General features: G+C 36.9%; 1 protein-coding gene and 1 pseudogene across 4 annotated transcripts in view; one reads left to right on the top strand and one right to left on the bottom strand.

Annotated features, from left to right (window-relative positions):
• Positions 1-15,806, top strand: part of Nkain2 (sodium/potassium transporting ATPase interacting 2) — a 1,052,194-nt gene that overhangs the window by 620,450 nt on the left and 415,938 nt on the right. The gene's annotated exons all lie outside the window — the stretch shown is intronic.
• LOC130869509 (L-lactate dehydrogenase A chain-like) lies at positions 7,065-8,200 on the bottom strand (annotated as a pseudogene).

Raw genomic sequence — 15,806 nt, 5'->3', positions numbered from 1 at the left:
ATCAGGTTCCCAAATACTATTGGCATCTTTGACCTTTGGCAACAATGAACCTGCCAAGAATTCCCAAGGATATTTCTGCTGTTAAGTCAAGAAATTGGTTGCTTTTGCTTTGGGGGTTCTTTCTACGTCAAACTGCTTGGTGAGATCTACCTCCTGTTCCCATAACCCCCCTCCATCTAAAGAGATAATCCCAGCTGAAATTATGAGATTGTGGTTATAGCTGATGTGACTTCTTCCATTTTAGATGAATTTTAGTCTTGGCTGTGACAGTTTAGGTTTATCCCTCCAGAGGGTCTAACTAAAAACCCTGATAGAGAAAGAAAGGAAGTCCTTAACTGGTACTTAGAAATGGACGTTAAAATGTCCAAATCAAAGTATATTAGTATTGTCCTTAATGTTAATATGAAAATTGATTTTTTTCAGTGTACTTGTAAGTATAATGAGCATGTGATAACCAATAATTTACAATTAAATGTATTATTTTTAGCATTAGCAATCTATAAAGCATTGTCACATAAAAATCAATTTTATGAATGATATAATTTCAATTCTCTTCTAATAATGATCAGATTTTGACATCAAAAATAAATTCTTCAGAATGGAAAGAAAAAAGACATTTTCATTTAATACTCTCTGCATATCTTAATAAAATATTAATTGATTCTGAGGTTGATAAATATTTTAAAATAGACATTGAATTATCAACATATTCTTCACATTTTAGCATTGCATATACAATTGAAAATTTGTAAAATATAATTTCAATTAAGCTCATTTGGTCCAAATAAACTTTTGAGTTTTCTCTCAACAGGCAGTTTGTTATCTGTTTGTATTTCACCATTTTTCCCCCCTCATACTTTAAATAAAACATAGGTGATTCAAATTGCTTATGAAGAGAAAGCCAAAGATAGTAAGGCTATAAAAACAGTTTAGTACAGGTATGGTGGTATGTAAAAAGGAAAAATATCACTTGAATGCATCAATGAAATAAGAAATAAAGAAAAATCAGCTAAAATAATGGAATGTTTCAGCCCAGTCACACTTTTCTGTAAAGTAATTTTATCATGATTATTCTAGGTCCCTCCACATGAAAACACTTACCTATTTTCATTGAAAGAAAAGCCAACCATATTATTTGCAAGACCCTGGTGGATTCATATTTACTTTTCCATTTTATATTGGGCCCATTGATTTTTGTTCCCTCCTAACACCATACCATAACAGATGTTTGAAATGCAGCATTATCATAGAATGAATTTGCTGCTTGTCTTTAAAACTCACGAAGAAAAATAATCATATTCCCAAAGAAGAACTATGTGTTTCATGTAGATGAATAAACTGGGTGATTCATTAAAAGAAGCTACATTTCTCTAACTTCAGAAGGGTAGTCAGGTCCTATATGGAGTGTTACTTGATTTTCTTAACTTCCCATTTTCACAGAAAGTCAAGAGTCAGTAGTGCTCACAGAATAACAAATGGAAACACAATTATGTGGACTGTAAAAAAGCATTCATTATTAGACGTGAGGGAATAAGCACAATTTGAAGACAATATCATCAAAATGAGTCTAATATTTCTTCAAACACTTTAGTCAGTATCATAAGATGTTGATTTTCACAGATAACCCAAACTCATACTCCGCAAATGAATCTTATCAGTAGAATGATAGTTCTATGTTGCTACTCAACACGAAGATTATAATTGGCAGTGATAGATTTGTTAATATGAATTTACACCTGTCATAGATATAGTAAAGTAAATTAATTTTAGGATGTCTGGAAATCCTCTTAGTATTTTATTTTACACATTTTGAAAATTTTCCTCATGCGCACTATATTTATAACATGTATCTTCCTCCACCCCCCTCCAACTGCTCCTGCTCCCATGTTCCAGCACTCTCTCTCAAATTCATTTTAAATTATCATTTTTAACACCACACACATGCACACACATACATACACACACATACACCATACACATAAATATACACACATACATACACACACATACACCATACACATACATACACACACATACATACACACACATACATACACACACATACAACATATATACACACACATACACCACACACACACATACACACACACCATAAACACATATACATACACACAGACACACACACACATACACACACACACACCTCAGTCCATTTAGTGCTGCTCTTATGTACATGTGTTTGTGGTTGACTTTTGGGATTGGATAATCTGACAGGGGTCTTGTCCCTGGAGAAGTCAGTTTCTCCCTGTCCCAACTGTCATTAATTGCCTGTAGTCCTTCATCTAGGTGTGAGGCCTAGTGAGAGTTCTCTTCAGTATGTGTTAACCTGTCCAGTGCTTATGCAGGTCTTGTTTAGGTGATCATACCCTGTCATATATAGAAGACATTATCTCACATGATATATTCCTTGCACTGGCTCTTACAATAGCAATTTTTCATTTGCAAAGTCTTCATTGATTCTCATGTATAAGGGTTGAGTTATAGATAAATCTATTTGGGTTGCATATCTCAAACCTGTTGTTACTATGCTTTGACCAACTGCAACTTTCTGAAATAGTCTCCATGGTCTTCAAAAGAAGCATATTTTGATGAGGGTGTCAGAGCTACACTTACCTTTGAGTAAACAGATGATTTTTCAGAATGCCGTTTGAAATTATATTTCAATAGTAGATCCTATGGAGTCCATGATTTCACCAGATACAATTAGTTAGCTAGGTTTACAGTAGCAAGCATGAGTTCGCTCCTACTGAGAGGGCCCTTGTTCAATTAGACAGCTGTTGGTAAACCCAAGATATTAAGTATCACTATTGTAGCACTGGGGATGTATTTCTGGTCTGATCTTGATTATTTCATAGGCGTTAAAACCTTGTAGTGCAACTGATTGCTTTTTACTCTCAGAAGTTTACACAGCATCTTCAGATACCCTGAACTCTAGTCCTTAAGCAGGATGCTTCCTGGTCAGTTCTGACACAGTTCCTCTAAGTTATGTGTAAAAAAACTGGGTGATGTATTTAGGAAGATCATGTCATCATCAACTCAGAAAAAAGCAAGGGCTATCCCATGGAGGAACTTGGGAATACAATGAAATTACCAAATCTTCAAGTTAAAGGTATATATAGATAAAAGTCAAGAATCATAGGTCAATAATATATTCCAGATCGTTAACAGATCCTAAAAGAAAACTCCCGCCAATTAAAGGAGGTATATCAATACAAATCTAAGAAACAAACTGAATATTGTACAGATACGACCAGAAAAGAAACTTCTCACAACATAAAATAACTAAGCAATAAATATACAAGCAAAGATAGGGCAATGAAAGCTACGAAAGAAAAGTCACTGATCACATATAAAAGAAAATCCATTAGAATAATAAATTATTTTTCAAAGAAACATTTAAAAGCCAGAGAAACCTGGGACAATTGACAATAAGTTCTAAAAGTCCTTGGATGCTGGCTAAAACTATCGAACCCCCCATAACTATCTGTCATAGTTGAAAGAGAAAGAAAATAATTCCATTATTTTCACAAGTCACAAGAATATATACTCACCAAATCAGCCTTGTAACGAATACTAAAAGCAGTTCTTTGGACCAACAAGTGGAATGAACATAGCCAAAAGACTATAGAAATAAAGAAAATGAAGCTATAATTATTAAAATTAAAAAGAGGACTAAAACATACATAGAGAATAACAATAAACATATACCTTTAAAAATATTAATGCCTTTAACTCCCCAGTGAACAAGCACAGGTTAACTGAATAGATCAAGAAAAATTCTTTTATTGCATACAAGAAATTCATATAATGTCCAAATATAGATACCACCTTGAATTAAAAGAATGGAAAAAATTATTCAAAGCAAACAGGATCAGAAAGCAGGCAGATGCTACTATCCAAACATCTAACAAAACAAACCTCAAACTAACACTAATCGGAAGACACACGAAAGGACACATCGCTTTACTCAAGAGAATAATTAACCAAAGACTTTGCAATGCTAAGCATACATACATCAAATTCTTATGAAAACAGCATGATAAAAATCATACCACTGCACTTCAATATATTGATTAACTCCAGCTCAGTAATAGTGTTTTTTAATAGAAAGTACATGCTGAATTGTTAATTTTACAATCCTCAGTTTATTGATTAGATTATTGTATTGAAAAGTGACATAAGTTTGCACAAGAAAGTCCATATTAACAGTCCACTCTCAATAAAGCACTGGTATTATTAAGTTTATTTCCTTTTTTCATATGATGTGATAATCAGTAAACTATAGTACAAAGATATACAATATTGGTGAAAAGCTCACATATTAAATTTATAAATTCCATACCTAAGTCTAAAACCTTCTTACAGGTAAGGAAGAGAAGGAAAAAAATCATACAGGGATCTGTGAAATGAAGACATAGAGTAAGGAAAAGAAATTTTCCTCCAGATTTCTTATGTCTCTGATAGAAACAGTACCACTCAAAGATGACTTAACCTTTAGAGTTTTATGTTTTGAAGTTCATGCCAGTAAGTCTATGCTAGGAATAAAAATTCAGAGCATACTAGAATACAAGGCCTTGTTAATCATATTAATGTTGATAATTTCATGCACTGTCACAAAACTAATTGTGTATGTAAATTAGGACATGGTAATCATAAATGAAGCGCTAACCTCTCATAACTTGGATCATCCTACACCTAACCCTAGAATTTTAACCATAATTTGTTCATTGGCCTGCACTTTTTACCTTCTAGTCAATCATTCTCTACAAGAATGAATATAAAGCTCATAATTTATTGTAATTAAGCTTAATTGGTTCTTAGTCTCTGTTCAGTAGATGCCAAGAACAGAGACAGTCGGAACAGCAGTTCACATCGTGGTACCAAAAAGGCACAGTTTGGAATCATTTCCTGCAATGTTCTTTCATAGATGCTGCTTAGTCACTACTTTTTAAATGCATTATTATCTAACAATATATATAATAGTGTGTCTTCCTCATATATATTCATATATGCACATTCCAGCTTTCCCCCTCCCCCTTCTCTTGGCATATCCTCTGCACTTCTTGTCTCTCAATTGCATACCACACCCCCCTCAATTACAGACACAGGAGTTTGGGGTGTTAATCAGGAGCCCACAACCAACTGCATGAGCTATCCTGGCTAAGACAACATCAGGCATAACAAACAATTTGCATACATAAATGCTGCTCTAATTTTTTTGTGGTATCTACAGGATTGTGTTGTATGATGAGGAAAAAATGTGATGAAATCCTTTACCAAAATGTTTCTAAAATGTCCTTTGGGGTATTCTGCTTTCTTCCACCAGAGACCACTAAAGCAGTAAAACAAATCCTTTTAGATTTTGATAATATTGAGAGCTCTTGGCAGAGTTGTTAGGAGCAAAGTGATCTCCATGTAAATGAAGCTGAGACTATGTTCTGTTGACAGAGGTTTCTTTCCTGCCCAATTCTGCAATCATTCAGTTCCAAAGAAACACACAGAGGCCTACATTAATTATAAACTGGTTGGCCTATTAGCTCAGACTTTCTTATTAACTAACTCTTACACCATACACTAACCCATTATTCTTGTCTGTGTTAGCCACATGGCTTAGTACCTTTTATCAGTGAGGAATTCTCATCTTGCTTCTTCTGTGTCTGAATGACAACTGCAGACTGAACCTTTCCTCTTCCCAGAATTCGTCTATTCTTGTTGCCCCACCTATACTTCTTGCCTGGCTACTGGCCAGTTAGCGTTTTATTAAAACAATACAAATACAAGTAACAAATTTTTACAGAGTATAATACTATTGTCCCACAGCAGTGTGTCATGTTAGTGATCACAAGGGTTTCTAGAGTACTTAAAATCAAGAGAAAACAATGAAAGAAGCTTTGGGATAAGTACTATAGGTTCCCTCAATCACCGGATATACATTGCTAGACGTCAGACATTGGTTAATGGATTCAGGCCTATCCAAGGTCTATTACAAAGATTGTCCCCAAGTTAAGTTTTATTATTTAGTAATTTATGTGCTTTTTGGTGGCTATGTGTTAGAGTACAATATAAAACTACAGTAAGTATATGCTATAGATACTGATGATCCTATGTTGTGGAACATTTTATGTAAAAATGTGTTATATTTGTTTATGTTGTGGAGTATTACTTTAACCATGTAAAGGTGTGTTTATGCAGCATTTGTTTAACCATGTAAAGATGTGTTACATACGTTTCACCTTACCTGCCTAAACACCTTATTGGTCTGAATGGACAATAGTTAGCCAGCAGAGGGATGGGCAAGGCTGGCAGGAAGAGAGAATAAGTAGGAGGAGGAACCTAGACTCAAGAGAGAAAAGAATCAGAGAGAAAGAGATGAAGATGCACCGACGAGTTCAGCCAGGCAGCTTCCAGCCAGGCAGACATGGAGGAAGCAGGAAAGCAGGAAATACAGAGTGAAAGAAAGGTAAAAGGTCACAAGGCAAAACATAGATGAAGAGAAGCAGGTTAAAATAAGTTATAAGAGCTAGAGGGATGAATCTAACCTAAGGTCAAGCATTCATAACTAATAATAAGTCTCCATGTCATGATTTAAAATTTGCTACAATCATAGAAGCTGATTTTGTACAGCTTTCATTCTTTTTTTTTTTTCACTGTTCAAGGTTTATTTGGTGTCTTCATTGGCATGACACTGGGTAGTTGGTTGCATCATCCATATGCAGATCTTCACTTTACACAATATTTCAATGTACACTACAGATACATAATACACAAAATAATATCCTTTAGAACAGTTATGCACAAGATATGCATAATGGATTTACACACTGGAGCCAGGTTATGACTAACTGGGAAACCATTGGCCTAGGCATGTCTGGTGAGGGTGCATAGCACAGACACAGCAGGTTCACAGGATAACTGAAGCCTGCACACAGTTGGCAGTGTCACACCAACCAGGTTACCACTACACAAGTACCACTCAGCATCAGGGTAGAGCTGTGGGAACACGACCGCCCTAACCACAGCTCAGATGAGGAGACAAGTGTGCGGTCTCCGTAGAAACCCTGCTGCAGCCTGGACAGTGAAGCGCTAGGGCATCTGGAGACTTTTAGAACTGCAGCTCTTTCTGGATCCCCCAGAGCGTGTCTGCACTCTTCTTCAAGAGGGCCTCCTCTTCAGAAGTCAGAGTCACCTTCACAACATCTGAGATTCCATTTTGTCCCAGGACACAGGGGACACTGAGGAAGACATCATCCTTGATTCCATAGAGACCCTTAATCATGGTGGAAATGGGATGCACCCGCCTCAGATTCTTCATCATGTTCTCTGCCAAGTCGGCCACAGAGAGGCCAATGGCCCAGGACGTATAACCTTTGAGTTTGATCACCTCATAGGCGCTGTCAACCACCTGCTTGTGAACCTCTTTCCACTGCTCCTTGTCTGCATCGGAGCCCAGTTCTGGGTTCAGATTCTTCAGGGAGACACCAGCGACATTCATGCCACTCCACACAGGCACACTGGAGTCCCCGTGCTCCCCCAGGACCCATCCATGACAGCTCAGCGGGTGAACACCCAGCCTTTCTCCCATCAGGTAACGGAACCAAGCTGAGTCCAGATTGCAACCACTCCCGATGACTCGGTTTTTGGGAAAGCCGCTTATCTTCCAGGCCACGTAGGTCAAGATATCCACTGGGTTGGAGACAATAAGCAGCTTGCAGTTTGGACTGTACTTCACCACATTGGGAATGATGAACTTGAAGATGTTCACGTTTCTCTGGACCAGATTGAGCCGACTCTCTCCCTCTTGCTGACGGGCCCCCACTGTGATGATGAACAGCTTGGAGTTTGAAGTCACGCTATAATCTTTGCCAGAGACAATTTTCGGTGTTCTAAGGAAAACCATGCTAGAGATCCATCATCTCTCCCTTCAGCTTGTCTTCCATGACATCAACAAGGGCAAGCTCATCCTCCAAGTCCTTCATTAGGATACTGATGGCACAAGCCATGCCAACAGCACCAACCCCAACAACCGTAATCTTGTTCTGGGGGGCCTGTTCTTCCTTAAGGAGATTCACAATCAGCTGGTCCTTGAGGGTTGCCATCTTGTCTGACTTTGAAGCTTTTGGGACCGCTAGTGCACGATGAGCAGTTTCGGGCGCACAGCAGCGTGATCTGGGTTCGGCGACAGAGGCTCCAGCACCTACAGCTTTCATTCTTAAAACAAGTTTTCCCCCACTGAAGATATTTTTTTGGACTTAAATTATCTAGCATCAATACACGTGATAGTATCAGGGATGAAGTAAATTGGTAAACAGTGTCTTACATATAAGGTAATATTTCAAGTGCTAAGGTCTCACATAATTCTATTATGTGAAGACATTAGTCTTCATTCAATTTTTAAATAATAATTTTTAAATCATTTGGAGTAAAATGATATGTGAGTAAGCAAAAAAAAAAAGCCCTGATTTTTACTGTGGCATAAAAGATAAAATATATTCAGAGAAGCTAAAAACAATGAATATCTTTTAACAACGGAAAATCCTAGGAATGGTAATAAAGACTTCTTTTAAGTCATGTTCAGTATGGTAAGGATCTTACTTTCTATAATAATGTTTACATAATTATTGAGTTATTGAGGTTTCCTTCCTGAGGGATTTGTAAGACACATGAGGAGAAATGAAGAGTGTCTTCCCACGAACTGGAATGTGTGTGTGTGGGGGGGGAGAATTTCATTATCATTTAATTTCTTTAATGGGATTGGCTCTATCATTTAAAACACGTAGTGCTTTCTTTAGTTCCTAAGTACTACATTTAAGAGTCTCTAGCCAGCTGGGAGATAGCTCAGTGAGGGGAGTTCATGAATGATCACTGTGGCACAAAGTGTGTTCAAATGAATCTGGACAGATTGAGTTTCACCTCTGAAGATTATTGTTTGTGTGGTGAAGCATCTGCATCTGACACCCCTGTGTAAAATATTAGGAAAAAATAAGTGTTGGATTTTAATGGGTATTAATGTACTTATTGTGTCTCAAAGCAGTCCCTTGAAAGATATAAATGGCTCTACATGGTGGAAGTTTAATTTCTGCTCCCAGAAAAGTTGGTTAGAAAAGAGAACAGGAACTGGACATGGGCACATCTCTACCAACAGCCTTCCAGGGGCAAAGGCAGGAAGATGTCTTTAATTTACAGACAGTTTGGTCGATGTAGTAGTTTCAGGCCAGCCAAGATATTTCCCTTGAAGAAAAAAGGAAGGATAAAAAAAGAATAACATGAGACAAAATTCTCGAAGCAGAACTGATGCAGGAGCACAGGAAACAAGCTGTTCTACTTTCCCAAATGATGCTGAACACTTAGCAAAAGCAAACAAGTTGAAAATGAATTGTTTATGCCTCAGCAACGCTTTGACAATGGTAAACTGTTTGCCAAAGAAAAACATCTGGGGGGTACCTATGGTGATTTTAAATGACAGTGCTTTTGTTGTTGAGTGTATGTTTAGAAAGTATGTGTATTTCTTCATTATAAAAACAATGTTTGTTATAAAAAAAAAGCAAAGAACAAATAAGAGACCAGGTAATAATTCTTGCTAACCCAAATTCTCACACTTGAAAGCATGTTAGAGTGTGCACATGGACATTCGTATATCCTACATAAATATATGCATGAACATATAATAATTATGCAATGTAATAGATGTCCTTTTACATGATTAGCCCCATGGCAAACATCTTCTGAGCTTACCTTAACAATCTGAAAGTAAAAGTAAAGCTCTATCTCCTACAGTGCAGTCAGGAGAGATTCCCCATGACACAGACGGTGAGGTTTGTATAGTGGGGTGCAGTTTGTGACTAAAAACAGCATAACAAGCAGCATCTCCTACTATTTTAAGTAGTGGGGTATTTTTTGCTTCAGATATACCTAAACACACAGACACAGACATAGAGACAGCCGAGAGAAAGACAGAGACAGAGACAGGAATGAGAATCAGAGAAACACACAGGCACACCTATCCCTGAAGGCCTGTGTACACACTACCCATTTATAATCTCACGGGCTGAGCCAACCTATTTCAGAACAAAACAAAAGGAAAAGGAAAATTACTTAAAAAAAATCTTATATCTACTTCTGCTTCTGGTTTGTTTCACAGAACAAAAGTATGGTAGAGTTAATATCATTAGCCATTACAGATAAACTTGTTTCTGTTACCACACACTACACATGAGAAACCTAGGCCCCCAAGCAGTCAGTGAGTCCATAGCCCTAGCACAATCTCAGAGCAGCCTGGCGAGCCAGGGAAAGAAACACAACCTGAAAAGGGGACCAGAGCCAGGGGAAGAGACACTCCTCTCAACCTAGAGTCAGAGAAAACTCCCTGGACCCTAAAACCAGGATCAAAAGGATGCACTAAGCTCCTAGATCCAGAGCATACCGAAGATATGGCCTGTCCCAAAATTAGACTCAAAAAGATAAAAAGAACCAAAGAAAAAAACATAGTGTAGCCCCAGAATCAAAGCCATTTCTGTTTGACACAAAACCAGCCCATTCCTGAGCAGGAAAAAACGACCAATGACTGAGTCACTAGAGGCTTGGCATTCTCCTCAGTCAGTTACTGGCAGTTGGGAATTCCCTGCAGGTCTATAAAGACCCTTACATCATAGGAGCAGCCAATCCCAAGCCTGGAAGTCTGGACTACTCTCACCACACTCAGGGGAAGCCAGTCACAAGCTCAGGCTTGGAATTCTTCCAAGCCTCTTCCCTAGATAAATCCCATCTTTCCGTCACTCAGAGTCTCTCTTATGCTGTTCCTGTTGCTGCCGCCGCATTTTGGACAGATGGAGGGACCTGAGTTGACTGGCAATAAAGACTTTTTGCTTTTCCAGCAGATACAGTCTCATAATGTTTTGGGGACCCAAACTTTGGGTATAAAAAGACTCACTCTGCAAGGCTGATGACCTGAGTTTGAAACTCAGATCCTGCAGAAGAAGAAGAGAAGAAGCTCCCTGCAAAGTTACCCACTAATCGACTCATTGCTTCAGTGCACACTAAAATCCAATCTCTCCTCTCTCTGTCCATTCTTCGGTGTCTGTCTGTCTCTCCAGACAAATCGATCGATGATAGATAGATAGATAGATAGATAGATAGATAGATAGATAGATAAGATAGATACATAGATACATAGATAGATAAGTAGATACATAGATATAGATATATCTTCATTCTTTCCCACACACAAATAAATAAAACAAAAAAATCTGTTCTGTTTAGTTGATCTAAAAACGTATTACCATTTTACTTTAAAATCCACATAACCTTTGAATAAAATTATTGAAAATTTGTTTGCTTACAGTTTTTAGCCTACCTGTATGTTCTTTGCTTTACTTATTTGTAGAATAGTTTTCTACATTAAAAATATGACTTTGGGTCTGAGATGGTTCACTTGATTAACATCAAGCCTAAAACCCTGAGCTGATCTTGGGAATCCACGAGTTGGAAGGGAAGAAGTGACCACCATAATTTGTCCTCTGACCACCACATAATACACTTCGTCATATATGTATCTGCATATATACGTAAACATACAAAATGAGTAAATATAAACGTCTTAAATTAGAAGATAACCTTTGATGATTCCATCAACATTTTCTTTTAGAATGCAGATCATCTATTTTATATATTTGTGGTCCAATCATAAATTTTGACAGTTTTTAGTCAAATAAAGAAATAGCTATAATTTCATGATTCATCAATTATGTTTAGCAACATACTATCCACTTAATGCTAGAATTCAATTGAAATTCTCTTATTTTTTCTAGTTAAGTTGTTTTGGGCAGTTTCTATGTTGGCTACTTTTACATAAATGACACAAACTAGAGGCACTTTGGGAAAGGGAACCCCAACTGTGGTTCCCCACTGCATTGTCCTGTGGGTAAGCCTGTGATACATTTTCTTGATTTATGATTGACATGGAAGAGCCTAGCTCACTGTGGGTGGAGCCCTTCTAGGCTTCTGGTCTTGGGTTCTATAAGAAAACAAACTGAACAAAGCAAGCCAGTAAACAGCACTGTTTCATGGCTTCTGCATCAGTTCCTACCTCCATGTGTCTGCCCTATTTGATATTTTGCTGACTTCTTTTAGTGATGGATGTGGAAGTGTAACCTTGACACACACCCTTTCTTCCCAAGAATCAAATAGACTTTACTTGGTTCTGTGTATAAAACTACAGTCCAGGGCACTGCAAGCTCACAGTGAATTCACTGTAATGTGTGCTAGTTCTATGGTAGAGTAGGTTCAGTTTCCAGTACATATGGTATGTGCACTGAGCGTGCAACCTCTCTAGGAAGGACGGTTACATAGTAGAATGTATAGTTAGTTATTTTGTAGCTTTGATAATAAGTCTTGCAATTTTAGGCATCGGTTTCCTGGCTGAAAAGCTGAGAATCAATCTCTCTGTCATGTCTAACTTTGTCTTCTCAGAATCACTCTTTGTAAAATGTTCTCGTGAGGAGATAAAATGACACTTGTTACAAACGCGCTACATTAAAGAATGGTAAACAAATACGATGAGTGAATGTTCTGTTTCCTTTTTACCCTAAACCTTCTCAAGGCCATTAACATTGTAAATGGTAGAAATCTGCATTTCCTGGAGGTACCTAATCATATTGTTTTCCCCTTCAGACAATATCATAAAAATGACTCTGTCTTAGGGACTATAACTTGTAAAAGACCTAGTTAGATATCTCCAAGGCATTTTTCTTCTCTAATACTCTCAAAACACCCGAAATTCTGAGTTTGGAAATTTTGTGAGTCTTGTTATTCTATGTAGATCATGATTAAACAAGGTTAGAAAGCATTGTCAACAGTCATGTATTTCTTACAACACATATTCCATTTTATTATTGTTTCTATCTGTTAAGCCATGCAAGGTGCCTAAGACCCAGTGCTTTCCTTTATAGGCCTAGCATCTATATAAGATGTTCAGAACACAATTACTTTTTTAGTTATACAATAAAATCTACTTTATAAATTAATTATCCATTAATTTATTCATTAAATTTCATGCATTTTAATATTCCAGAATGCTAAGGACATCAAGCTTTCTCCCTTTTAGAAAATGGCCTGTTTTACAATTAAAAGGTATTTATCTTCTGTCTTATTGTAGCTTCTTAATTGGCACACAAATTCTTTCCATCTCACATTTCCTTAAATAGACTCTGTTTTCAGAACTCTGTGTTCAGTATGATGTATGCAGATTTATTATGTGCTTTTATGTAGCTGTTTATAGCAAAAGTAAGGTGTGTAATTTGTGGAAATGTTGTAGAGTCATTCCAAGCAGCAAATAAGCTGTTTGACCAAGGAACCACTCTATAAAACAGTTTTTGAGATTTAATTAGTTTAAGGAAGACTATAAATCTAAATAAATTATTATAGCAGATTTGACATAGTTTTTGAACTCCAGGAGGATATATAAAATATGTAAGAAAGGAGATAGAGAGCATTGTTTTAAACATTGGCAATGAAAACTAAACAGAGATATTACATAAAGTAAATGGAGTGAGAATTGGGTCCAGTTTGCCTCTTCTATGTATCTGTGCATCATTAAATTAAAAAAAAAAAAAAAAAAAGAGCATCCCAGTGAAAGAATACTGCTTCCTGTGCATTTCAGACCTGTGCTGTCCTATTAAGTCTCATTATTCATGGGATTTACGTTTCGGTTACATTCAAAAATAAATTATGCACAAAGAGAAATATAGAAAAAAGTAAATACAATCTAGTATTCTTATGATGTTTAAAGAAAACTATAAATGTGTTGAGGTGACCTACTTGAAGAATGTATCCAGGTGTATACAATATATCCTACTAAACTGGATATTTTCATTGGACCCAGTCATTCCATGCTCAAAGCTGAAGAAGAAAAACACATTGTGACCTTGGTCCTCACAACTCCCTCTAGGCTAATGTTTAGAGTCCAAGCATAGCTTAGAATAGGCTAAGGTAGGAAAGAAAATGGAAATTCAGTGTCTTGTTACAAAATGTCAACTATTATAGGGACAGAAAGATTTTCTTCCTCTTATAGGTCCTGGTGATACTGACTCAGAGTTCAGGACTGGCCAGTAGACAAATGATGTCTAAGTTTAATGATCTATTCTGAATTTTGATTACCTTTCTATGTTTTTAAATTTGTATTTTGCTTTTAATTAAAATGATATCTCACCTTCCTCCAATACTCCCTTGTCTAACCTTTCTGGCACATCACACACTCTCGAATTTATGGCCCCTTTTTCTTTTACTGTTATTTTATACATATGTATGTACACATGTATATTAATAAATATGCTACTTTATTGAGTCCATTTAATGATGCTTGGAGGTATCTCCATCTAGGGCTGATAACTTGATATTAAGTAACCAGTTAAAGAGTACATTCCTGGGGAAGATTAATTCTACCTTTCTCTATAGTCAGTAATTGCCTATAGCTCTTCATATAAAGGTGGAACTCTGTGAAAATCCCCCCTTCCATGTTGAAATGCCAAATGGTGCTGTCATTGTTAAAGTCTTGTTTAGGCAACTATGTCGAGATTTCATGGGTGTAGCTTCCCTGAAATATCTACAAGGCTTAATCTCAGGAGAGTGTTCCTGGTCCTGTGGCTGTTACAACCTTTCTGACCCTTTCTTTGTGGTTCTCTGAACCTGAGGTGTAAGGTTTGTATCTTAGATGTATTACTTGAAGCTAGATACTCCATGATCAGCTGTTCTCCGGGTTTTGGCCATAGGTGACTTTCTGTAATTGTCTATATCTGCTGCAAAGAAAAAAGCTTCTTCAATGAGAAGTGAGAGTTATTCTTAACTGTGGACAGAAGAAGAGGGCTTAGAATTTTGTTAGAAATCATACTGGTTCAAGAAAGCAGCAAAAATGGGTTCTCCTATAAAAACTCATTAGCCATGAACTCATTATTCATAGTTACCTGGCTAGGTTTCCAGTACCAGAAATGATTTCCTTTATATCAAACTAGCCTTGATTCTAATTGGATGAACATCAGTTATTGCAAAGATCTAAGTGCCTCTATTGCACCTTTAGCAATCTCTCGCCTTACTTGTCACTTTTGTGGTTTTTATGTATCACAGCTGGATAGGATTATTAGTGACTTTCCTCCCATGACAACTTGCATATTATCTTCATTCTAGTCCTATGACAGCTAGCCCACAGAAGGAGGAATTCAGGTCTTCTTGCCTGAACTTGCCTTCTGCTTTTGTGGGGTGATCAAGGACAACAGCAGTAGGCTACATTGTTTGAAGAGTTGATCTGTGCTCCTCTGACCAATAACTCAAAAGAGGCTTTTCCATGCCTGAAACCAGAGAGTATTTCTTAGGTTATGGCTCTAAAACATATATAATGTGTATAAGTTAAACATATTTATTCTAAATAATTTAGGAAGGTAACTGTGAGCATTGCTATTTCCCCAACTGAAATAAAGAGAGAATGAAAGTCTCAAAATGAATAAAAGGATAAAGCAGCCTGGACCTGAGGGAACTGATTGACTAGTGTAATTCTGTGTCTACAGTTTCAGTGGCTTTGACTAAGGTCACAAAATATAACAAGTAAAGATGTGAACACCTGGCTCCTCAGCTTACATATGTCCTAAACAAGGGCAATTGATACATTTAAACTGACTTGTCTTAGACATTTACATTAGAATTTGATGTGATATCAAAAGACTCTAAGACAGGAAATCTTTCACATGCCACCTGGAAAATTTTTGTGGATAAGTGTCATGTTAAAATCTTGTGCTATCATG

Source organism: Chionomys nivalis, chromosome 2 (genome assembly GCF_950005125.1).
Source record: "Chionomys nivalis chromosome 2, mChiNiv1.1, whole genome shotgun sequence".
NCBI lineage: Eukaryota > Metazoa > Chordata > Mammalia > Rodentia > Cricetidae > Chionomys > Chionomys nivalis.
This window is presented reverse-complemented; position numbering and strand designations above follow the sequence as displayed.